The 24,267-nt window shown below is 42.7% G+C and overlaps 1 protein-coding gene and 1 pseudogene across 4 annotated transcripts in view; one reads left to right on the top strand and one right to left on the bottom strand.

Moving 5' to 3' along the window:
- LOC120300458 overlaps positions 1-17,047 on the top strand; it is a 37,863-nt pseudogene extending 20,816 nt beyond the window's left edge.
- Positions 7,870-24,267, bottom strand: part of LOC120300466 (ADP-ribosyl cyclase/cyclic ADP-ribose hydrolase 1-like) — an 89,925-nt gene continuing 73,527 nt past the window's right edge. For 2 of the 4 annotated variants that reach the window (XM_039326521.1, XM_039326524.1), the window contains one exon: positions 7,870-8,328. The gene's annotated coding sequence lies outside the window, so the exon portion shown is untranslated. Of the gene's footprint in view, positions 8,329-18,243; positions 18,285-24,267 lie in introns of those variants that run through there. The other 2 variants (XM_039326519.1, XM_039326520.1) reach the window with 2 other exon arrangements.

Genomic DNA, 24,267 nt, shown 5'->3' with positions numbered 1-24,267 from the left:
GACATAACAATTTCATCCTTTGAAGTTTCCACCGTTTTTTCCACATTTTCAACCCTATCCTCCAATGAATCCACTTTGTCTGCAACATCCTCAATACGAGAGTCCAGCTTTTCAACAACAGAAGCAAGTCCTTTTAAAGCCAAAACTATATCCTCCCTCAAGATGTTATTTCTCTCTACTAAAAGCTCCTTCATTTCTCCTCTAATTTGACGTACAACATTTCCCATAACATCTTGAAGGTCTTTTACTGTAAGTGGTGGTACAGGTGGAGAGGGTGCTGGTGATCTGGATTTAGGTTGTTGCGCTGGTAATATTGCCAGAGAAGAAGCCACCTTAGGCACAGCAGAGGTCGCTTGACGCTTAGAAGCCATTTTAAAAAGTTTTCCTCCTTCTTAAAAAAAATCCAAAAGACCAAAAAAAGGAAACAAAAAGAAAAAAGAAACCCCTTTTCTGTCTGTAAGAAGAAGAAATATTCCTCCTCTTACAAACACCCAAAGTCCCCAAAAAATTCTGAAACTATTATAACAAAAAAAGGAATAAAAAAGTAATAAAGTAAGAAAATTCCTTTCACTTTCCTTCCGTGCGCTTAAAAAAAAGAGAAAAGCCTCTCGTCGCCATTTTACTTTCCCTCACTATAGAAAAAATATATATAATTCTTTAGAGTTAAAGTCCAAATAAAACATAAAAATACAATCCACTGATCAGCTCTGTCCGCTTCTAAATCACCTCACCAGTTTACTTTAATTGCGGATGTGGGAGCGGCATCTTGCTTTGTCCCAAAAACAACAAGGGACAAAGGCATCTGAAAAGCGGAGATGCCCTGAACTCCGTGGGAGCTCACCCTTCGCCCCCCAAAAAACACTTTAGGGTTTCAGAGGCTCTACCACTATTCAGGGTAAAAAAAAACCCACCTCTTTCCTTTTGCCCAGGAAAGAAGTTTCAAACCGTGGAACAGCTGATGTCTGCTGTCCTCGGCGATTTTAACGCTGTCTCAGACGGACGGCTACAAAGTAGCCGCCATCGGCAATGCAGCACCACTGGAAGCCCAGACATAATACACTTTTGAACTAATACGATACAATAGTCTTACAAGCAACTGGCCCTTTGAAGACAACCATGATGCTGATGTGGCAAAAGTTTCCAGGAAGCAGTTTCCTCCAAGTCCAACTTCTTCTGCCTTGAAAGATCTCTGGAGAGGAGCAAGAGGTGGCAGGGAAGCTACATGAGGGAAGGCTGTTCCAACAAGCCAGCATCCTTACCATGCATGATTGGAAATGGGGATTCCCTTTCAAGAAGGGCCAGCCTCCCTCATGCAAGACTGGGAAGTGCTGCTCCCCTGCCTCCTCCTCTTGCTTTGCAGAGATCTGTCAAGACAGAAGAAGGAAACTACATACACACACACATATACACACACAAACACACACATTCCAAGCTTGGAGACTAGGAGGCTATCCACAACTGAGCTAGCAACCTACCAATCATGCCTGGGCTTGGGAAGAAGGCCCTTTCCATCTTCTGTGGATAAAAGTCCCCAAACTTGGAATGCAGTGTGTGTGCACGTACATGCAGACATGCTTGGCTGCCAGAAGTTTGGGGAGGTGACGAGTTGTCCCTACATCAAGTTAGCCAGTGCAACTTGTTCTCAGGTATCCTGAGTCAGCTGCGCTGAGTGAGCAGCATTGACCTGGCCGCACCCACCCACCCCTTTGAGGGCAACCATAATACTGATGCAGCCCTCAATGAAATTGAGTTTGACACCCCTGCCCTAGTGACTTCAAGCTCTCTCAATGAAGCAGCACATCCCACCTTCATCGCCACTGTTATATCTTCAGTTCTTTAGGCATTGAATGAGGCAGTGTTGAAACAGCAAACAAGTTTATTAACTCAGAACAGAAGCAGCCCTAAAGGCTGCTGCACAGCTGTTTATACAGTTAGCGTCTGGGTGGCAACCAATAGGTTGAAAGTAACAGTTTCCCGCCCCAAACTTCATTATCAGCTTGGAGACAGCCAGTCTGGCTTTCAGTAACAGCAACTGTTAAATAATACAGCAATGTACGTCAGACATTAAGCAAGTGATTTAAAACAGTTGTGGCCAATACATTACAGTACTAATACTTCACATGATCTTGATATTATGCCTCTGTTTATATATTAGGACTGTATTAGCTTTTTTGGCTGTTGCTGCACACTACGGGCTCATATTCAAGTGATCATCCACTAAGACTCCAAGGTCCTTCTCACAGTTACTGTTTTTGAGCCAGGTCTTGCCTAATCTGTACTTATACCTTTGGTTTTTCCTGTCTAAATGTAAAACTTTACTTTTCTCCACATTAAAATTCATTTTAATGACTTGTTCAAGTCTGTCAAGATTTTTTGGGATTCTGAGCTTGTCTTCTGGGGTGTCGGCTATTCCTGCCTGGTTAATGTTGTCTGCAATTTGATGAGCTCCCCTTCTATTCCCTCATCTAAGTCATTTATGAAGATATTGAAGAGTACTGGGCCTAAGATGGAACCTTGTGGTACCCCACTGCTTACTTCTCTCCATGTGGATGTAGTGCTGTTGAGGATTACTCGTTGAGTGCAGTTTGTCAGCCAGTTACAGATCCATCTGGTGGTGATGTTGTCTATTCCACCTTTTTCTAGCTTATCAAGGAGTAGGTTGTGGTCTACTTTGTCAAATGTCCCACTGGTTTATTGTTCTCACTGTTAGGAAGTTTCTCTTTAATTCCAGGTTGCTTCTCTCCTTGATTAGTTTCCATCCATTGTTTCTTGTTCTGCCTTCTAGTGCTTTAAAGAATAGAATAGAATAGAATAGAATAGAATAGAATAGAATAGAATAGAATAGAATAGAATAGAATATGGTTTGTCAGCCAGCTACAAATCCATCTGGGGGTGATGTTGTCTATTCTACCTTTTTATAGCTTATGAAGAAGTGCTCTACTTTATCAAATGCCTTTCTGAAAAACTAAGTATACTATGTCCACAACATTTCACTGGTCTACTTAGTCACCTTATCAAAGAATTAAATAAAATTGGTTTGGCTTGATCTATTTTTAACAAATCCATGCTGATTAGTTATAATTTTATTTGTCTCTAGATGTTTGCACATTTGTTTTTTGATTATCTTTTCCAGGATCTTCCCAGGTATTGATGTTAAGCTGATTGGTCTGTAATTTCCTGGATCTGTTATTTTTCCTTTCTTGAAGATGAGAACCAAATCAGCCCTTTTTCAATCCTCAGGTAATTCCTTGGTACGACAGATTTTTTAAAGATATGATACAATGGTTCTGAGATAGCATCTGCCAGCTCTTTCAGAACTATGTAATGTAATCTGTCAAGTCCCGGTGATTTATATTCAACAAGATTAGATACCATTTTCTTGTTTATTTGAATTTTTATTTCTAATCTGTCTTTTACAGTAGTTTTTTGGTAGGTTGGGCTATAGTTGCTTTTTCCATGCAGACTGATGCAAAGAATGAGTTAAGCAGCTCTGCTTTCTCCCTATAGCCTGCTACTTCCTTGCATCTTCTCTCTTTAGTGGACCAACTGTTTCCTTAACTTTTTTCTAGTTATTCATATGTTGAAAAAACTTTTTTTTTTTTTACTTTTGTTGCAAGTCTTTGTTCATTCTGAGCCTTTGTTTCCTGACTTCATCTTTGCAGATTTGGGGTGTCTGCTGATATTCTGCCTTAGTTATGTGTCCCTCTTTCCATTTTTTTTTACTTATCATTTTTGTCTTTCAGTTTATCAAAGAGATCTTTGTGCAGCCATGCTGATTTCTTCTTGAATTTCTTGTTTTTCTTTTTCAATGGTATTGTGTTGGACTGGGCTTTTATGATCACATTTTTCAGAGTTTCCCACACTTCTTGAGTTGTTTTCCCCTTTAGGATTTTCATGCATGGAATCTTTCCTAGGATCTCTCTGAGTTTGTTAAAATCAGCTTTTAAAAAATCTAAGACCCTGGTTGGATCATGTTCTATTGCTTGTGTTTGCATTATATTAAATTCTAGTATGACGTGGTCACTTTCACCCAAGTTCCAGCAACTTCAACTCCCTGTATCACTTCTTCTCTCTTAGTAAGAATTAGGTCCAATATGGTTTTACTTCTAGTTCCTTCCTCTACTTTTTGGATGACCAAGTTGTTGGCTAGGTTGGTTAGGAAACTGTTTGATCTCCCACTTGCTGCAGAGGTTGTCTTCCAGTGATATCTGGGTAGTTAAAGTCTCCCATTAGTACCGTGATATACTTCCTACATACATTTGTTAACTGATTGGCAAAAAGTTCATCTATTTGTTCTGATTGGTTGGGTGGCCTGTAATATACACCTGCGACAATGTCACTCTTTTTTCCCCTTTTATATCAACCCATACACATTCTAGATATAATAGTAGTAAAGTTGGAAGGGACCTTGGAGGTCATCTAGTCCAACCCCCAGCTCAGGCAGGAAACCCTACACCATTTCGGACAAATGGCTGTCCAGTCTCTTCTTAAAAACTTCCAGTGTTGGAGCATTTACTGCTTCTGGAGGCAGGCTGTTCCACTGATTAATTGTTCTCACTGTCAGGAAGTTTCTCCTTAGTTCTAGGTTGCTTCTCTCCTTGATTAGTTTCCACCCGTTGCTTCTTGTCCTGCCTTCAGGTGCTTTGGAAAATAGCTTAATTCCCTCTTCTTTATGGCAGCCCCTGAGATATTGGAATACTGCTATCATGTCCCCCCTTGTCCTTCTCTTCGTTAAACTAGACATACCCAATTCTAGCAACCGTTCCTTATATGTTTTAGCCTCCAGTCCCCTAATCATCTTTGTTGCTCTTCTCTGTACTCTTTCTAGAGTCTCAACATCTTTTTTTACATCTTGGTGACCAAAACTGGATGCAGTATTCCAAGTGTGGACTTACCAAGGCATTGAAGAGTGGTATTAATATTTCACGTGATCTTGATTCTATCCCTCTGTTAATGCAGCCTAGCACTGTGTTGGCCTTTTTGGCAGCTGCAGCACACTGCTGGCTCATATTTAGGTGATTGTCTACTAGGACTCCGAGGTCCCTCTCACAGTTACTACTATTGAGCATGGTGCCACCTATGCTGTACTTGTGCATTTGGTTTTTCTTGCCTAAATGTAGAATTTTGCTTTTTTTCACCACTGAATTTCATTTTGTTAGTTAGTGCCCAGTGTTCAAGTCTGTCCAGATCCTTCTGTATCTTAAGCCTGCTTCTGGAGTGTTAGCTATTCCTGCCAGCTTGGTGTTGTCTGTAAATTTGATGAGTTCCCCATCTATCCCTTCATCCAAATCTTTGATGAAGTTGTTGAAGAGTACTGGGCCCAGAACAGAGCCCTGGGGCACCCCACTACACACTTACCTCCATATAGATGCAGTTCCATTGAGGACCACTCGCTGAGTACGGCCGGCCAGCCAGCTACGGATCCATCTGGTGGTGATTCTGTCTACCCCACGTTTTTCTATCTTATCAAGTAGTAGGTTGTGATCTACTTTATCAAATGTCTTACTGAAGTCCAAGTAAATTATGTCCACAGCATTCCTCTGATCCACTAATTTTGTCACTTGGTCAAAGAATGAAATAAGATTTGTCTGGCATGATCTATTTTTGACAAACCCATGTTGGCTTTTAGTAATGACTTTGTTTGCCTCTAGAGATGTTTTATCTTTGATCATGTGCATTTCTGTAAATATGTAGTAATCTCTTACATATAATACAACTCCCCCTCCTCTTTTTGTAGATCTGTAGATCTACTTGTTGTTTGAGTTTTTCTTTTTTTTCCTCATCACTCCCTACCTCATTGTTTGATTTGTTTTCTTGGGATTTATGATTGGCTTTGTGTTCTAGAGATTCTAAAGATTGATCACCCTTGTTTTCGTGAGGTTCAGCCCATCCTTTGCCAAGAGTCCTTCGTCTAGATAATGCAGAGTTGCCTCTAGCTCCTTTACTTTTTCTTCTAGTAGTTTATATAGTTTATATTTAATACATATATGATTTGGGTGTTCTATGGGCATAAGCATATACATGGAACATATATTGCATACCACAATAGTATTAGTCACCTGTTCCATTTATTTTTTTCTGCTGGTTCTTTGAAAGATTAAAAAAATACGTAAAAATAGGAGATCTTATCTCAATATATATTTGAAGAAAGAGAAAAAATAGTTTAAAAATATTTCATTCTAGTAGTTCATTTAAGGATGTGGAAGATTTTGCCACAGTTTTTCAGAAGACAAATTTAAATTAAAAATTTAAAAATGTACTAGTTCATTTAAAGTTTTCAACATTTAAAAGTTTTAAAGTTTAAAAATTTAAAATTTGAAAATCCCTCTTTTTTGTTGATGGAGGTATAGTGTTTTGCTCTGAGTCTTGTTTCTATCTTCTCTGTTCTAGATAATTATCTCTAATTTTTATCCTTTTTTCTGCCTTTTTGTGCTTGTTTTTCTACCTTGTTATTTATTTAATGTGCTTACCATCAACATACTGTATATAACATCAAAGTCTTTTTCCATTAAATCCAGAAGAAATGTTTCTGGTTTTATCATTATATTCATTTTGAGAATCTTCTTTGTTAAGATGTGAATCCTACTCCAATATTTCTTTGCTTTATTTCATGTCCACCATAAATGACAAAAGATCCCTTCTTTACATTTGCATTTCCAACATTCATTTGAAATACCCTTATACATTCTTGACAACTTATCTGTTAAATACGAATGATACATCATCTTATAAAAATATCTTTTAAATTATAATTTAGTATAAATTTTAGACCTTTTGTCCACCTATTCTCCCATTGTTCAAGCTTTATATTATATCCAAAATTTCTTGCCCACTGAGCCATGCAATGCTTTACATATTCATTCTCCAAATTCAAATTCAATAACAAATTATAGATCATAGCAATAATATATTCATCACTACCATGCAGTAGGATTTCCAATTCATTTTTCATGAACTCAAAACCATAACTTTTATCTTATTTAAATCTTTCTTTCAATTGTAAGTATGTAAACCAATGGCAGACATGTCCTCTGATTCTAACTCCTCTTTAGATTTGAGGATAGGATCACCAAAATTAAAAGATATTATTTGACTGTAAGTCCTCCAGTCTGGCTTCACCACTATTTCTTTTCTAAAAAATCTTCCTGGGGGGATACCCAGAGAGGCATCTTCATAGAAAACCTTGATTTATACTTATTCCAAACTTTTAGATGGTTATTGAAATCAACATTTACTTTAACCCTGTGATGCCATTGTTGGAGGTTAAATCTGGTCTGTGTTTTATTCCAAGCTGAAAGAGAAATGCAGGCAATGGAAAAACAAGTTTGAGGCAGGTTGCAATTGGAAAGGAGGTTTATTGGTCCAGTAACAGCAGTGACAACAGCAATCCTTCCTGGGGGCAGCTAGCAAATTGGTCTGGTGAGTAGATGAGTTTTTATATTTTGGGGGGACTTTGTAATTGAGATGTCTGGGTCAGTGCATCCTTTATTATTTAATTGTGTTAGAGTTCTATTATGGTCTGTCTGGCCCTAAAGGTAAAGAGGAAATGCAAATTCTAGGATTAGTCTAAAGAAAAGAAGAAGCAGGGGGCACATAATAGCAGTATTTCAGTATTTGAGGGGCTGCCACAAAGAAGAAGCTATCAAACTATTCTCCAAAGCACCAGAGGGCAGGACAAGAAACAATGGTTGGAAACTGACCAAAGAGAGAAGCAACCTGGAATTAAGGAGAAACTTCCTAACAGTGATTAACCAGTGGAACAGCTTGCCTTCATGAACCGTGGGCGCTCCATCACTGGAGGTTTTTAAGAAGAGACTAGACAATCACTTCTCTGAAATGGTATAGGTTTTCCTGCTTGAGCAGAGGGCTGGACTAGAAGACCTCTAAGGTCCCTTCCAGCTCTATTTTATTCTATTCTATCACTAAGAAAGGCAAGGGCTTTTTCAGACCTTCAGTTTTAATTTAGAGTTGAAACAGAGATGACAATGGCTTGCCAAGAGCTAGAAAGACCTATGTTCAAATTCCCACTTAGCCTGTCACACATACTTAACCATTCTTGATTGTCTTGCTTGGCACTTAATGGGAGTCAGAGAAAATGAAGAAAATATAAATGGATATTTTATTAAACTATTTTGTTACCTTTATTAGCAGGAGCAAACAAGGACACACACAATGAAATAGAACAAAAATTGACACTTAGAAAAGCAGAAATGTTTAACTTATTGAGTGATATAAAATTATGTGATAGAAAGAAGCTCTCTAAATTAAACAATGATATTATCTGTTGAATTTCTCTGAATCTGATGACATTCACTCTTCTGTCGTCCCCTGTCGGAAAACCAAAAAAAAAAAAAAAAAAAAATAGAAAGGGGAAAAAAAAGAAAGATTGTGATTAAATGGTAGAAAATGTGCATTCCAATCTCTGGTTTGCCATCACGGCCACCGCGGATGCTGGAAGGTGAGCTCCGTCTTTTGTGTTCAGTTTTGGTCCACTGGGGGACCCTGGAAAGGGTCAAGAGTCGCCCTGTAGGGGCGACAAGCAAGGAAAGAACCCCCACTTGATTGCGGAAGGGTGGTAGCCCTTATGCTCGATCCGGGGCAGCCCTCCAAACTGGCAGCCAAAACACTGGTCATAGAAATATGGCTCGTCACTAGGCTGTAGACAGCCAAAGTCAAACTTACCACCAGGCACTTCTAAAGCAGCACGGATGAGACTGGGTGAGATCTGAACCTCTCTTCAATCCCAAGTATTTTCTTTTCATGTAAAACCTGCCCAAAGCAACTTTCCCCCTGTGAGGAGAAAGGGAAGGGAACTTCTATCCCACCCTCTAAGAATAGAGGCAACTGACTATCCAGGGGAGTTAAAACACTGAAAGAGTAACCTTAATCTAACTGGATTTATATGCTTCTAAAATTTGGGAACCAAAAGATTTCTTATCTTTACAGAAGACTTTGGTTTTTATTTACAAAAAAGAAATAAAATTGAAAAAAGGATTATAAAAATTTTGGACTTAAAAAACCTTAAATGGCATTGGTGACATCTTGTGGCCATGTTTGATATTACAACTTGTTATTGTCTAAAGGAGACTTGGCTTGAATCCCAGACTACAGATAAGACTTTTTTCCCATAAATATTTTATTAGGTTTTACAAGGGTCAGGAAAGGATGGGATCAGTATGGGTATTGGGTAGGGTTCAGGGGTGGGGTTGGGGTAAGGGTTGGTACAAAAATGGGGTTGCCCTCAATGATAATTCCATGCTTTGGCAAGCAGACTGTCGTCCGGATACAAATATTAAGTAACTGTAATTAATATAATGGTAACTAACTATAATTAATAACAATAGCAATAATCCTAAAAATAATAACTAGTCAGTAGATATCATTCATCCTATTAATTTTCATAATCCTTTCTCACTAGATCGTGTTGCTAACCATTGATAAAATTTTTCCCATGTTTTAAAATAAACTGAGTCTTCTTTCTCTTTGATCTCTAAAGATAATCTATCCATTTCTGCACATTCTAAAATTTTTGTAATTATAATCTGGTCAGATAGTAAATTTTCATTTTTCCAAAATTGGGCGAATGCTATTCTCACTGCTGTCAATACATGTAATATTAAATATTCATTCTCTTTTCCATAGTTAAGTCCTAGTATTCCCAACAAAAACAATTCTGGCTTAAATTCTATCTGTATTTTAGTCATCTTTTCCAGCTATATATGAATCTTAAACCAAAACTTCTTAGCGCTAGGACATACCCATCAGATATGATAGTAGGTACCTGGTTTTTGTTTACATTTCCAACAGTTATTCGATACATTTTTAAACATTTACGCTAATCTAACTGGTGTCAGATGCTATCTATAAAACATTTTATATAAATTTTCTTTATATGAGGCTGCTTTGGTAAGTTTGATATTTCTATCCCAAAGCTTTTGCCAGTCTTCTAAATCTATAGAATATCCAAAAGTTTTGCACAAACTATCATTGTTTCTTTTACTTCTTCTTCTTCAATCTTCCACTTTAAGAGGAATTTGTAGAGTTTCTTAATCAAATTTTCATCTGTTTTCAGAAGTATTTTATCAAGCTGTATCTGTTCTTTATAAAATCCCATTGACTTTGCATCTTTTTCATATCTTGTTTGAATTTGCAAATAAGGCCACTATGTTACTGTAAATCAATATCTTGTTGTTGAAGGTCTTGCCTGTCTTTGTTTTCCATCCTTATCCAAAATGTTTTTATAGATAATAAGTTTATCATAATTAATTAGATTTGGGTAAGCGAACGCTTCCATAGTTGAAAGCCACTCAGGTATTTTAGTATAATTTTTTTGTTTAATTCTCTCCCATTCTAGCAAAAGTACATTTCTTATAGCGTGGTTTTGAAAATATTTGTGTACTTTATTTTCCCCGTACCACAGAAAAGCATGCCAACCCAATTGTAGGTCATGTCCCTCTAGGTCAGTGGTTCTCAACCTTCCCAATTCCGTGACCCCAACCATGTGGTCGTAAGTCGAGGACTACCTGTATTTCCCTGCGGGCGGGGCAGGAGGAGGCGTGCACGCTCTGCCTCCTCTCCTGCAGCTGCATGTGGGCCGTCACCCAGCAACCGCCTCGGCCCGGGAGCGCCATGCATGCATGGTGCTGCCCCCTGCACCAGCCGAGGCGTTGCTGGCAAGCAGCAGCGACGGCGCAGGCTGACCACCGGCTGGGCCACCAGCTGGCCCAGCCCAAGGGAGGTAAGCCACCCGCTGGGCCCCACACGTGCCAGCAACCCTCCCTGCGCCCGCCGCTGCCCTGGTAGCCTTACCTTGGCCACCGCACATTCGGTGCGGCAGCAGGCAGGCCCAGGCGCTCCTGGGTGGCCATGCCCCCTGGCAGCGAGGGCACAGGCCGACCACTGGCTGGGCCACCAGCTGGCCCAGCCCAAGGGAGGTAAGCCACCCGCCGGGCCCCACGTGCGCCAGCAACCCTCCCTGCTCCCACCAGCCTTCCACCTCCTACCCCTGTCCCTCTTTTACTTACTTTTAGTGGTTGCTCAGCAGAGAGGGAAGCTTTCCAGAAAGTTTGCCTTGCAGCACCATTTGCAAACTGGGGCTTTTGGCGGGCTCAGCAGGGCAGAGACAGCCTGGACAATTCCTATTGGCTTTTGAAAGCCAATAGAATTAGATTCTATTCAAGAGAGTCTATTCTATTGGCTTTCGAAAGCCAATAGATTCTATTGGCTTTCGAACACCAATAGAATAGAGTCTCTTGAATAGAGTCTATTCTATTGGCTTTTAAAAGCCAATAGAATAAGAGGGAGTAGCATAGCTAAAGAAAAGGGGGAAAATGGTGGACAGCCTTGTTTGGCGAAATGGTCGTTCAACCCCAAATGGGGTCATGACCCGTAGGTTGAGAACCACTGCTCTAGGTAGAGAAGTATTTTATTTCTCAACGTTATCCATTCTTTAAGCCAAAGCAAAATGGCTGCTTGGTAATAGAGTTTCCAGTCCGGGAGTCCAAATCCTCCAATGTCTTTATCTTCTTGTAACATTTTAGTTTTAATTCGTGCTTTTTTCCCTTGCCATATAAATCTCAATATTGTTGCATTTAAATCATCCAAAAAATTATTTCCTGGTTTTACAGGAACTGTTTGAAATAGAAAGAGTAGCTTCAGTAGAATACTCATCTTCACTGTCGCTATTCTTCCTAACAATGACAATTGAAGATTTTTCCACTTTTCCAAGTCTATTTTGATTTGTTTCAATAATCTTTCATAATTATCTTCTTTTAATGTTGTGCATTTTGATATTAAGTGGATACCTAGATATTTGCCCTTTTTAACTATTTGGAGATTTATCTTTTTTACAAATTGAGTTTTCTGTTTGTCTTTTAGGTTTTTTGTTAATACCTTAGTCTTTCCCCTATTTATTTTCAAACCAGCCACTTCTCCAAATTTTTCTATTTTCTGGAGAAGTTTAGTAGATGTTTCTAGTGGCTCCTCCAAAATGAAAACCAGGTCATCTGCAAAAGCTTGTAATTTGTATTTCTGATCTTTTATCTCCAGCCCTTTGATTTCCATATCCTGCCTGATATTTCTAGTCAGGACTTCCGATGTGAGGATAAATAACAGGGGAGATAGTGGGCATCCCTGTCTTGTGCCTTTTTTAATATCAAAACTTTCTGTATAGTCTCCATTCAAAAGTATCCTTGCTGTTTGTTTATTATAGATTGCTTGGATAAGACTTTTTCAACCTTGACAAATACTAGCTGTGAGAAGCTCAGCTGTGTCCTATACCCAGTTATAAAATTATTTTCATTCTCTGACTTTAAAGCTTATCAACTTAACACACCATCAAGAGAATATGGATGAAGACCAGGAACAGATTTTTTTTTATGTTGAAAGCAATATATGAAACCATTCTTTCAGCTTGTGATGAAATAAGATGCTACAGAAAAGAACAAGATGTCAGCCTAGATATACGAACCCAAATTTTGACCACAATTAAAGAACCAACTATGCAGAAGATAACAGAAGAAGTGGAACAATTAAATACTGTGAAAGAGGATACAACTGACCAACAAATACAGTCAATGGAAAATCCAGAAAAGGGACTGACAACACTGAAAATAGAAAAGACTTTCGATATAAATCAGAAGAAATTTGAGAGCAAGAAGAGGAACAGACTAAAAGGAAGACAAACATATCAGGACAACTATGAGATTTGGAATAATAGAGAGACGATCCATTAGCCCTTCCAAAAATGGCGACTGGATGGTCTCTCTTATTTCAAATAATCTATATAACAGCAGAGAGAGATCTATTTGATGACTTAAAAGCACTGACATGGAAGGCGAGCTGGCAAAGGAAGAAAGCTAGAATAAGGCTGAAGAAAATTTGATTTATTAGAGAGGATTTTATATTACTAATTAAAATAGAATATAGATGAGCCGAGGTGGTGCAGCAGTTAGAGTGCAGTACTGCAGGCCACTTTAGCTGACTGTTCAGCAGGTCAGCGGTTCAAATCTCACCGGCTCAAGGTTGACTCAGCCTTCCATCCTTCCGGGGTAGGTAAAATGAGGACCCAGATTGTTGGGGGCAATGTAAATATATATATATATACATTGCTTACTGGTGTACACCGCTTAGAGAGTGCTTGCACTTAAAGCGGTATATAAGTCTCAGAAATAAATAAATAAATAAATATACTCAAATAGCAAGATGTGTATTTTGAATACTAGATTTTGTTATGAATTGAGATAAAGAAAACTTTGGTCACATAAAACTTGGAAGTATAAATATTAAAAGTTAAATTTGAATATTGCTGGGAAATTAAAAATTTGGGAAAACAAATAGGATATTGATTGTCTATAAAGATTGAATGTAAAAGTAATTAAGATATGTATAAGCTAAAAATTTATCGATAAATGTAATAAGCATGTTTTTACTTAGTTGATACAATAAGAACTGTATTAGCTTAAATATGAGACAGTAGATATTAAGGGAAAAAGAAAGGAAGTATTTGATGTTGAAATAAGGGAAATTTTAGTTATTAAATTTAAGACATTTGGAAATTAGTTGAAAATAAGGATGTTATATTGCAGTGATGGTGAACCTTTTAGAGACCAAGTGCCCAAACTGCAACCCAAAACCCACTTATTTATCACCAGGTGCCAGGTGGGCATGGCTCACTGGGTGGGCATGATCACCTTGATGTTGTTCATGGGGAGGGATGCCTGTGGGGGCCAGGAAGGGTTGGGGGAGATCCAGGGGGTCTCTGGCAGGTGGGGTGGTGGGCAGGAGGCTTGTCCAGTGGGGCAAGGCAAGGCAGGGGCCGGGGCAGCTGCTGCCTAACACTGTCAGCCCCTGCACACAGAGGCCGAGGGCATGGGGGCTGACAGTGTCCGTCAGCAGCCACAGCCTGTCAGGCCATCTACTGGTGCACTCTGGGGCTCTGCAGCCCACCGCCATTAGTTCAGAGAAGCTGCCTCTGAGCTGGACGGCCAGCTGACAGCTGAGGAGGTGATGTAGTGGGTCATGCCTGGGAAAAGGAGAGCATGCGAAGCCAGGAGGGATGGGACGGAGGGGAGGGAAACCAGCTGTGCTGGGATGTATCCGGCCACATGAGTTAGTGGGCAGCTGGTTGAAGAGGGATGGTTGCCATCTCAGGGGCATGGCACGCATGCCCACAGAGAGGGCTCTGAGTGCCGCCTCTGGCACGCGTGCCATAGGTTCGCCACCACTGTTATATTGTATTATTAACTAGATGATGCAAGATGGTGGGAAATAGAATATACTTAAATAGATAAGATGGATATCTTATCTCTAATTTCATTAAAAATTCGAATCCTGGGTAAAGCCATACAGTAAAACAAATAAATGCGAACACCAGGATAAAATTAAACTAAAAATCGTTTAATAAAATGCTGAGCGTTCATCAGTCAGCACTACCGACATCATCAGAGTTTAAGAATAGATCAATGGGAGTCTCTATTTATAACACTGGCTGGTTTTGCGCATGGCTCCTGGACCTAGTCATCGGACCATCCAATAATCCTAATTGTTTAATACTTAGGTGACGCGCATTGGCTGTTTTCTTGATGTTTTTTAAGGTCGCAATTCTGTTATTCACCTCTCTTCCTCCAGTCTCCCCCTTCATACGTACACCGTTTATTTATTTATTTATTTATGAGACTTATATATCGCTTTAAGTGCAAGCACTCTCTAAGCGGTGTACACCAGTAAGCAATGTATATATATTATATTTACATTGCCCCCAACAATCTGGGTCCTCATTTTACCTACCCCGGAAGGATGGAAGGCTGAGTCAACCTTGAGCCGATGAGATTTGAACCGCTGACCTGCTGAACACAATCAGCTAAAGTGGCCTGCAGTACTGCACTCTAACTGCTGCGCCACCTCGGCTCACCGTTGTCTATTATCCCACCACTGGTTCCCAAAGTTGCTGTTTTCCTTTCCCCCCTTCTTTGGCCATTCGCTTCCTTCGTATGTGTCCAGTTGTTTACTTCCACTCTATTGAGTCTCGGGCTTGCTGTTTTTTTCCTCTTCCTTTTTTCTTTCGATCATCCTTCTCATGTTTCCGTAACCATCTGCCATGTCATCAATGCTTTTTGGAGTCGCTGTTCTCTGCTCCCCCCCTTTTTTGGTGTTCGCTTTGTTCGTATCGCTCCAACTTGAGCATCTCTTTAATGGGATCACCCATCTCCCCCCTCCTATTTAACATTTACATGAAGCCACTGGGTGAGATCATCAGACAGCACGGGGTGAGGTTTCATCAGTATGCTGATGATACCCAGCTATATATCTCTTCCCCGAGCTATCTCAGTGAAGCGTCTGATGTGATGGGCCGTTGCCTTGAAGCCGTGAGGGTCTGGATGGGGGTTAACAGACTCAGGCTCAATCCTGTCAAGACCGAGTGGCTTTGGATCATGGATCATGATCCAAAGCCCAAGGATCATGTTAACTGTCCAGTGTTGACTCTAGCAGGGGAAAATATATCCCCTTCGGAGCGGGTTTGCAACTTGGGTGTCCTCCTTGATCCACAGCTGAAATTGGAACATCATTTGACGGCTGTGGCTGGGAGGACCTTTGCACAAGTTTGTCTGTTGCACCAGTTGCGACCCTACCTGGACCGGGAGGCTCTCCTTACAGTCACTCACGTCTGGACTACTGCAACGCACTCTACATGGGGCTACCCTTGAAAAGTATTCGGAGACTACAGTTGGTCCAGAATGCAGCCACGCAAGTGATAGTGGGTGCTCCTCAGTACACCCACGTTACACCTATCCTCCGTGAGCTGCACTGGTTGCCTATTGGTCTCTGGGTCCAATTCAAGGTGTTGGTTATTACCTTTAAAGCTCTATATGGCTCAGGGCCAGGCTATTTGCGAGACCGCCTACTACTTCATAGTTCCCTTCGTCTGGTTAGATCCCACAGTCTGGGCCTCCTTCAGGTCCCGTCGGCCAAGCAGTGCCATTTGGCGGGGCCATGGGGGAGGGCTTTCTCTGTGATGGCGCCCACGTCTTGGAATCAGCTCCCCCTGGAAATTAGGACCGCTCCTACCCTGTTGGTTTTCTGCAAGCTGCTTAAGACCTGGTTTTTCCGGCAGGCCTGGGGTTTATAAAATCTGACCCCAGGACAAATGTTATTGTATTGTTTGTTTGTCAAGTTATATTGTGTTTTTATTGTAAACCGCCCGGAGTCCTGCGGGAGTTGGGCGGTCTATAAATTTTAATAAATAAAATAAAATAAATCTCAAGTATAATAGCAGAGGCAGTCCTACAACTGCTGGAATCTATAGCAATGACTAAGCATCAACCTAACTTTTGGGTCCATTATGTTGATGACACATTTGTAGTCATCAAAAGACGTGATAAAACAAGCTTCATGGACACACTGAATTTGGTATACCCAGACATCGGTTTCACAGCAGAAGAGAAGAGTCAGGGGTCCCTGGCTTTCTTAGATGTGCTAATCAGCCGCCAGCCAGATGGGACCCTACATACAAGGGTATTCCGGAAATCAACGCACACCAACAGAACTCTCCATTATAAGAGCAATCCCCCAGTGGCCCAAAAAGCAAACTGTGTCAGGACGCTGTTTAAACGTATAGACTCGCATTGCAACACAGCCAAGGCAAGAGCTGAGGAAAGAAACCATCTTTTCTGTGTATGTAAATACAATAGCTACCCAGTGGAATTCATCAAATGCCACAGTGGACCATCCAAACCCCGGGAGGAACCACAAACCAACAGGACATTAACACAAACCATACATGCCCCCCCTCCCATACATCAACAACGTATCGGAGGCAACAGCCAGGTTACTAGCCCCCTATAACATAAAAGTGGCCCACAAACCAGACCAGACGTTACACTCCAGAGGCATGCACCCCAAAGATTTGCTCCCCAATGAGGAAAAATCATCAGTAATATACAGGATTAAATGCAAGGATTGTCCCTGCAATTATGTTGGGGAGACCAACATGAGCATGAACTGGCGGTCAAAAGATGCGAACAACACTCGCAAGTATGGACCCACATGACCAATTTTGGTCATACGTTTGACCTCACCAACGTACAAACCTTATCCAGAGATGACACCAAAGGAGGCCGCCTACTGAAAGAGGCTTGGCTCTCCTATGAGAACTCTATAAACTGGCATGTAGAACTCTGCCCGGCACACCAGACACTGAGAACGTGGGACAAACAACATCATGAATCCCAATGAAAACAACCAACTCACTTGTCACAAGGCCAGGGAAATGAGACAATAAAGAGAGCAACCGGCCAAAACAGTAATAGACCGACAGTACTCACTGAGAGGACAATACAGAAAGGGGGACAAAGAATGCACCCCAATAATGCTATATGCATATGTAATTTAATTCACCCCACAGAGTTAGGAGAGGATGGGGTGAAAGTAACATCACAACCCATTGACAAACAGACAGTGAGTATCTGTGAACGATCGGCAGAAGATCCTTCCCTGGGAATTTGCACATGAGCAAAGAAAGCACGGGAGTTGTTAAGTAGGGGAGCGGAGCCCAATGGACAAACTACAGATGGTTCGGTGATACAGAGGCTAGGGCTACGAACAATGGATAAGAGGAAGAGAGATTGGAGTGAACAGCAAGAAGGAGGTCCCCTGGATGCCCTGGAGCACCCCTGGAGTGGAGCAATACTCCCCAATAGAAGAGCAGATGTAAGAACACATCAGCCAAAAGCCCCCATGCCAGACATTCGAACACGCTCAGCAGATGGCACTGAAAAGGCCCGCACATGCGCGGAAACAGCAGGGCGAAAGAACAGGAGGGCAGAATTAAACATATAGCATTTTGGTAGCCCCATAGAGAGAGAATGGATGCGATCCAGAGTGAGGAGAGGGAACGAACCAGAACGTTTGATGCAATGCGAGTGTTGTGGTTCCGGCTAATGAAACATTCCAAAGAACTTCCAGGCATTTATTTTCCTAAAAGTCTTTTATTGTTACAAAATGTCAGCACAGTCACAACGGAGGGATGCTAGGATCTAAGTTCTCTTCCTCTGAGCAGTTAAATTATCAGCATGTTCCCTCCCTAAATTAGCCGTCATATCTTACATTATCCAATTAGTGTGAAGGTCAAATGTTTTCTTCCTCTTTCTTTCCTGGGTTTTACCCACAACCCCTCTTCTGCTCTGTATTAACCCCATAATTACCAGACAATTCTACATATTGTCAAAAGCAAGAATATACAATATTTTCAGTGTTGACATCCGGCCCCCTTACAAGAAGGACAGATCCTGTAAAGTAAACAAAAGCATATGTTAAGGATTATCTTTCGGTTTGTTGGGATGTTTCATATAAACCTTTTGACCAATCTGTCAGCTTTCACTTCACTGGATTTCACCCAGGTGGCTTCAGACAACGAGTATCCCTTCCATTGGATTAGGTACTGCAATTTCCCTTTAAAAATTCTAGAATCAAGAATACGTTTTCCTTCATAGTGGGTCTGTCCCGTGACTACGAGGGGCCCAGGTTCCTTCTTTGGAGGAGGTCATAAAGTGGAGCCCCGATAAGGCTTCAATAAGCTACAATGGAAAACTGGGTGAATTTTCCCTAAAAGTCTAGGGAGTTTTAGTTCTACTGTGACCAGGTTGATGATCCTTACTATGGGGGAAGGCCCCAAAAATTTTGGTCCCAATTTCTTGCTGGGCAATTTGAGGCGTAGATATTTAATTGACAGATATACCTTTTCCCCAACTTGGAATGTTCTTTGGGGAGCCCTCTTTTTATCAGCCTGCTTTTTATAGGTTTCAAAAGTCTTTTTTAAAGCAGTTTTTGTGTTTTTCCAAACTTCTTCCCACCCTCTCACCCACTGATCAAGTGTCTAGGAAGCGGAGGGAAACTGAGGATATTCAGGTATTGGGTTGAACTGTTTTCCTGTGGCCACTCTGAAAGGCATATAGCTGGTGCTGCTGTGCACAGAATTATTGTATGCCACCTCCGCAAAAGGGAGGAGATCAGTCCAGTTCATCTGTTGGTAAGAAATGTAGCACCTAAGATATTGCTCCATCATTTTGTTAGCAGCTTCTGCGGCCCCATTGGTGGCCGAATGAAAAGCAGATGATAAACCTTGAGATGATCCAATTAATTTAAGAAAACTTCTCCAAAACTTTGCTGTGAACTGCACCCCCCTGTCCGAAATTATTTGCTTAGGGGCGCCATGCAGCCGGTAAATATGTTTCAGGAACAGTTTGGTCAGTCATTGGGCAGATGGGAGTCCTTTGCAGGTGATGAAATGAGCCTGCTTCGAGAACAAGTCTATTACAGTCCAGATGACAGTATTTCTCCTACTTTCAGGTAGGTCTACTATAAAGTCCATAGCTATTTCTTCCCAGGGATGAGAAGGGTCTGCCACGGGTTGCAGTAACCCAGGAGTTTTCCCCAGGATTCTTTTCATTGTGGCACATACAGTACAACTTTTTACATAGTTTTCCACATCCTTTTTCAGCCCCAGTCACCAGAATTGCTGGTGGGTGAGGTATAGGGTTTTCAAATATCCAAAGTGTCCAGCCTGTTTTACATCGTGGCTGGGTTTGAGAGGATTAAGACGGAGCACTTCTGGCAAATATAGCTTCCCCCCTTTGTAAGCCAAGCCATCTCTGCATGTTAGGGACGCTTGATTATCTTTGAACCACTGGTCAGTGAGGAGCTCTCATTGTATTTTCTTCGCTTCAGGGTCATCAGGATTGGGGACCCTGCAAGGTGTAAGTTGAGTGACAGTTTGTGGATTGGGAATAATTGCCTCGTTAACCTGCTCTCATTCACTTTTGTACTGGGGTAACCGGGATAGCGCGTCAGCTAGGAAGTTCTTTCCTCCTGGTATGTACTTTAGAGTGAAGTTGAAGTGGTTAAAGTACTGTGCCCACCATACTTGCTTTGGTGACAATTTGCGGGGAGTTTTCAGTGCTTCTAGATTTTTGTGATCTGTCCATACCTCAAATGGCACTTTGCTCCCTTCCAGATAGTGTTGCCAGTTTAATAGCGCCTATCTAATCACGAAGGCCTCTTTCTCCCAGATTGCCCATCTCCGCTCGCTATCAGTAAATTTCTTAGAGGTGTAGGCGCAGGGTTGCAGGATCCCATTTTTGTTCTTTTGCAGTAACACAGCTCCAACTGCCACATCGCTGGCATCGGCTTGAATCACAAAGGGTTCCCCTGGGCAGGGGTGCTTTAGAACCGGTTCAGCAGCAAATAGTCTCTTTAAATTCTCAAAAGCTGTTTGACAGCTCATTGTCCATGCTAGTGGTTGGCCCGGTCATGGCTTCCCTCCTCCTTTGCCTGTTTTGAGTAGTTCTGTAAGAGGTAGGGCAATCTCAGCAAAGGAGGGGATGAATTGATGATAAAAGTTGGCAACACCCAGAAAGCTCTGGAGCTGTTTGCAAGTACTTGGGAGCTGCCATTCAATTATAGTTCTCACCTTGGCTGGATCCATTTCAATACCCTCGTTGGAAATTCGGTAGCCAAGATAGTCTAATTGGGTTTGGTGAAATTCACATTTCGACAATTTGACATAAAGCTTGGCGTTCAATAGTTTCTTTAACACTTCTCTCACTAGCTTTATGTGATCAGTCATATTCGTGCTGTATATCAGGATATCATCAAGATACACCAAAACCCCTTTGTACAAGTGATCATGTAGAATCTCATTACTCAACTGCATAATTACCGCTCCCCATAGGACAGTTGAAGGCAGTTTTCCCCTCGTCTCCCTCTTTTATTCTCACTCAGTAGTATGCCTCTCTTAAGACTAACTTAGTGAAGACACTCCCCTTAGCCCAGTGATTCTCAACCTTTTTAATGCCGCGACCCCAACCGGTCGTAAGTCGAGGACTACCCAACCGGTCATAGGTCAAGGACTACCCAACCGGTCATAAGTCGAGGACTTTCCCTGCCCGGGAGCACTGAGGATGCGTGGTGCTGCCCCCTGCGCCGGCCGATGCATAGCTGGCAAGCGGCAGAGACAGAGCAGGCCGACCACCGGCTGGGCCACCAGCCGGCCCACCCCAAGGGAGGTAAGGCACCCGCCAGGCCCCACGCACACCAGCAACCCTCCCTGCGCCCACCGGCCTCCCACCTCCCACCCCTGGCCTTCTTTTACTTCAATTTTTAGTACTTGCTCAGCAGGGAGGGATGGAAACTTCCAGACAGCTCGCCTTCGCTGTAGACAACTTGCAGCACTGTTTGCAGAATGGGACTTTTGGCAGGCTCAGCAGGGCAGAGACAGCCTGGACAATTCCTATTGGCTTTTGAAAGCCAATAGAATTAGACTCTATTCAAGAGAGTCTATTTTATTGGCTTTCAAAAGCCAATAGAATAAAAGGGAGTAGCACAGCTAAGGAAAAGGGGAAAAAATGGCAGACTGTGTTGTTTGGCGACCCCGTGAAATGGTCGTTCGACCCCAAATGGGGTCCCGACCCACAGGTTGAGAACTGCTGCCTAAGCCAGATGGGTCAATAAATCCTTTAGGAGGGGGAGGGGGTATTTATTTTCCAAACTCACAGCGTTGTGTCCCTTATAGTCTATGCAGAGACAAAGAGACCCATCTTTTTTCTCTTTGAACAACACAGGGGCTCCCATGGAATATTTGGCCCATTCGATAAACCCCCTCGCTAGGTTTTTGTTCATGTATCGCTGCATCTCCTCCATTTCAAGGGGGAACGTAGCATACATCCTCGGTCGTGGAAGTTTGGCTCCAGGCACCAGTTCGATGGAGCAGTCATTAGGTCTGTGAGGGGGTAGGGCATCACATTCTTTTTCACTGAACGCCTCCGCCAGGTCCAAGTATTCCTTGGGGATAACTGGTTTGCCTGGAGGCAGTGAGGCGGCCATGTGCACTCGCTCATTGGGTGGCCTAAGATTCCCAGTAACATCTGTTGAATCAATGGGGGGATCAGGGCCTATAGGTAGTCTCACAGTTCTCATTCCTTTCTCCCACCAGATAAACGACTTCCATTTGTCTAACCAGGCTAGTCCTAGGATCACTGCCTCAGTCATTTTTGGAGCCACCAGGAAGCGAATAAACTCCCAGTGTGCACCTATTTCTAGGCATAAAGGCTCGGTTAAATGTGTGATAAAAGTCCCTCCCATCAGGGAGCCATCAGCTTGCTCAAATCTCATCGGTTTGGAAAGCTGTTTTGCCCTTATGCCCATTTTCATGGCAAACGCCAGACTAATAATGCAGCGGATGCATCTCGAATCAATTAGTACGTTCAAGTCTATTTGTACCCCAGACTTAGGGATTATAAGTTTGGCAGCCAGTGAAAAAGGCAGGATTTGTCGACTCACCATTGGGTTGTTTTCTCCTTCATCGTCATTGTCAAAGAAGGGAAGAGCAGGGGTGGGTCCATCTGAAGTCTCGGCGTCCTCCTGTGTGTGGGGTGTAACCTGGGCGACAGGTTCCTGCGTGAGTCGGTTGGATTTTTCTCTCATTTATTTATTTATTTATTTATTTATTTATTTATTTATGAGACTTATATACCGCTTTTGAGTGCAGGTTTCTTTTGCATTGCTGGTTCTGGCCTGCTCTGCAGTCAGGGGTAGGGGACTGGACAGGTGGCCGCTCAATGTCCTCCTTGTCCACACCGGAAACACTTGAAGGAAGGGCATGTAGGTGGCCTGGATCTCTCAGCTCTTGCAGTAGTCAAAGGCTTTTGTGTGGGTGATTGCTGTCCGGGTAGCTCTGGTTGCTGTTCGGGTTCATGTGGAGGAGGCTTCTTATAGCAAGAGATCTTAACATCTAGCTTCACGGCCGTCTGGTACCACTCCTGCAGCTGATCAGGTACTTCTTGATAGATGCAGGCCTGAGAGAGGTGATCGTCTAATCCCTCAATGAAGTAATGGATGAGGAACTGCTCAGGCCACTCCTCTATTCGACCTGCTCTCTTGTGGAATTCTCACACGTACCCCAGGGCAGGCCTCCCGGCTTGTTTTATTTTATGAATTTGTCCTGCTGCTTTGAGGCCAATGGATGGGTCTTCAAATCGTTCCGTCAGACTTAAGAGAAAGCGGTGGGGATCTTCCAATTTGGGGGCTTGCTCGCTATATAAATTGTTTAGCCATTCAGATGCTTCTCCCTCTAGGTTGGACGCAATGACATCGACCATGGCCCCTGGTTCCGGGTACAGATAGGCCCAGCGTTTCAAGTGAGAACACACTTGGTTGAGGAAAAAAATCCTCATCAAAGGTTGTCCCCATCAAAGGTTACATTGAAAGGTGGTGCGAACACAGGCTGCTGTGGCCCCCACTGGGGCTGGTTCCACGACTGCTGGGCTCTCTGCTGCTGGCCAGAGGGATCTGATGGTGCCCCCTGCTGCTGTAGGCCTCCCAATGGTGGCTGCGCAAGTGGGGGTTGTAGTAATCTTCTCTGTTGTTGGACTGCAGGGGGTGGTGACGCCCTCTGCTGCTGATCATTCATCTGCTGGGGAAGCCCATCTACCCATTTCTGCAGATGCCTCAGACTGGAACTCCACCCTCTCTTCAGGGTTGGGGTCTCTGGCCGGTGAAGGCAGGGTCTGACAGGCTTCCTGCTGGGCTCCCCACTGCTCTTGTGGCCCCCCCAGTTGCTGTAGGCCCCAACCTGGCTGCAGATTTATGCCTAGGGGTTGCATGTTTGGGGGCTGTAGCCAACCTCCTTGCTGTGGCTGTTCTCCCAACAGCTGCTGATCTCCTGGCTTCTGTACCACCCCAAGGCATTGCAAGGTCTCTATTAGCTGTGGTAAGTTCAGAGGACATGGATCAGCCACCTGCTGGGAAACCCAATCTCCTCATTGCTGCAGAGGATTCAGACTGGGATTCTCTCTCTCCTGGCTGGAGTCCCTGCCAGGAACATATGCAATGGAAGAGCTGTAGGTTTCACTTTGTAGGAACTGATTTCTGGTTTTCATTTCTGAGTTTTGAAATCTTTCCAATGACTCACCCATAACTGTGTTATCTGTCCATTCTGCTTTTGAAGTCTTCGCTCTCAGCTGGGAAATCTGCCAAATTCCTCTCCCCCCCGGCTTGCTGGCTGTCACTTCCCCCCCCCCCAGGGGGAACGGGGCTGGCCTCAGACAATCTTTCTTTCTCCATAATGAGATCTTCCCCAAATCTTTACCAGCTCCTCTCAAGCATAGAGATAGCAGATGGGGCTTGGGACCCCAGGTCGTTTGAAAAGAATGTGTGATCCTAGCATGATGTTGTGGTTTCGGCTAATGAAACATTCCAAAGAACTTCCAGGCATTT

The sequence above is a fragment of the Crotalus tigris genome, unplaced genomic scaffold (assembly GCF_016545835.1).
Source record: "Crotalus tigris isolate CLP2741 ecotype Arizona unplaced genomic scaffold, ASM1654583v1 scf7180000024341.3516292, whole genome shotgun sequence".
NCBI lineage: Eukaryota > Metazoa > Chordata > Lepidosauria > Squamata > Viperidae > Crotalus > Crotalus tigris.
Note: the sequence above shows the minus strand (reverse complement) of the source record. Positions and strands in the feature narration are given on the sequence as shown.